Source organism: Cariama cristata, unplaced genomic scaffold (assembly GCF_000690535.1).
Source record: "Cariama cristata isolate BGI_N322 unplaced genomic scaffold, ASM69053v1 scaffold5159, whole genome shotgun sequence".
NCBI classification, from domain to species: Eukaryota; Metazoa; Chordata; class Aves; order Cariamiformes; family Cariamidae; genus Cariama; species Cariama cristata.
In genome coordinates, this window is record NW_009637309.1 from 18,508 (window position 1) to 20,472 (window position 1,965).

Consider the following 1,965-nt stretch of genomic DNA (forward strand, 5'->3'; position numbering starts at 1 on the left):
TCCCTACCACACAGCCCATACCAGCTTCCCAGCACCTTTACAGCTGCAAACCTGCAGCTCCCACTTTGGAAAGCATTTTAATGAATCTGGCACCGTTTTGTGAGTGGTTTTAAAGAGCTGAGCAGTTACATTGAATAACTTTTACCCTTTTTCTGGCATTTTAAATTTTCCTGAAATCTTTCCCAGTCATCACCGTGTCAACCTTGGCTGCTGGCACAGCTGCCTGGGGGACAGTAGCTGTCTCAGACCGAGCAGGATGAGCTCTCCAAGGGGTGGCTCCTGAGAACGGCTGTCTTTGTACAGGTGGTTTTCTGAAAGCACATGGGATGCTGTTTGGCATTTGGCCAGCTTTTCCTGGACCCGATCCTTCTGTTGCCCCTAGCTCATGCCTAGTAGCATCACAGGGTATTTTTAAGTGCCAAAACCCACGAGTACCTCAGTGACTCGGTGAAACTGCCATCAGCAGTCTCGCATCTCCCAGTGGCCTTGTCCCTACCTTTGTTTGCTCGCACAGGGGCTGGAAGAGAAATAAGTTACTGCATTTGAAGCAACGGGACAGATTTACCTCGGTATAATCTCCCACTGATGCTTTTGCTGGGCAACTTTGCTTGGCATATTGCGTTCATTTCAGTCTCGTGTCGGTACCATTTGATAAGCAGGGTGTCACTGCTAGGTGACTAAATACGTAACTGTGACATTGCTTGGCAATGTCTCCTCTTGATTCTCATTCAGAATAAATACAACGAGCAATAAAACACTCCCTGGGTTTGTATGGTATCATTTCTCTGAGGAAAAGGGTGAGTTGCTTGCTCAACAACTTCATTTGCCCAAGAGTTTGGTGCTGAATCACCAGAAGGAATTGGATTGTGGTCCAGAACTCCGGCTGCCGCGTGATTTTCTCCTTCAGGCCAATGGGAGTTGCTCAACAAAATGGAGTCCACAAAACTGGCATGAAATTCCACATTGGTATCAGCCTTCGGCCGGCATGTTGAAAGCTTCAGGCTTTTTCCAGTTCCTGTCTCTCTGACCAATGGAAAGGAGATTTCTGCAGCAAATAAACTATCGAAGGTGGGGTGATGCTTTATCTTCATAAATGCTCACAGGACTGTGATATATAGGAAAGGCACATTCCTCCTTGGGAGCCAAGGAATGAAAGCAATTAATCCTTGCATGCAGAAGTAGGGTGAAGAGACCAAGGCCCCTTGCTTTGTTTAAACCCCAGCAGTAAACAAAGAGCGGGGGAGATGATTGATTCGTTGGATGTTATGTGCCTCAATCTATTTTTGGAGATAATTCTCTTGTGCCAGAGAGTGCTGCAGCCCAGCAGAAGCAGGCTGGAGGGGAGCACAGCCCCAGCACTGCCAGAGCAGCCTCCGGTCCGTACTGATGCATTTCCACCGATACTCGGGAACAAGAGCGGAGACAGAGACCCACGAGCAGCAGCTCAGGCATGACCTGACAAGCCCAGCTACATCGCTGAAGCCGTCCCAATTTTGGGAACATGATACAGAGACCTCCAGCCTCGCAGTGAAGAAGCCTGACTGCTGGGTTAGCAAGAGAGCAGCCAGCAGGTTGAGGGATGTGAGTCTTCTCTAGCACTACCAGTGGGTACAAGTCATTAAACTGGCTTAACATTACAGAAACTTCCATCTCCACCGTTGGCATCACTGGTGAATCAAGACAGCAGTGTTGCCAAAACTGCTGTGTCCCTTAAATCGTTAAGCAAAATCACACTGGAAATATAATGCTTAATGTGCGTTTTCAGAGCCATTTTTAAGATTTGCAGAGTAGTAAACTGATAAATCTGCCCTTTCCCCAGCCAGGAAGTGTTCTGTCTGCAAGGTTGTTTCTCCAGCTACAACCTTTCCTGTGTATATATGAAAATGGGCACGAGATACCCAGCTTCTCTCATCATAACCTCCTATGAAATCAGGCATGATTTTTAGCTACATTAAGCATCCTGCC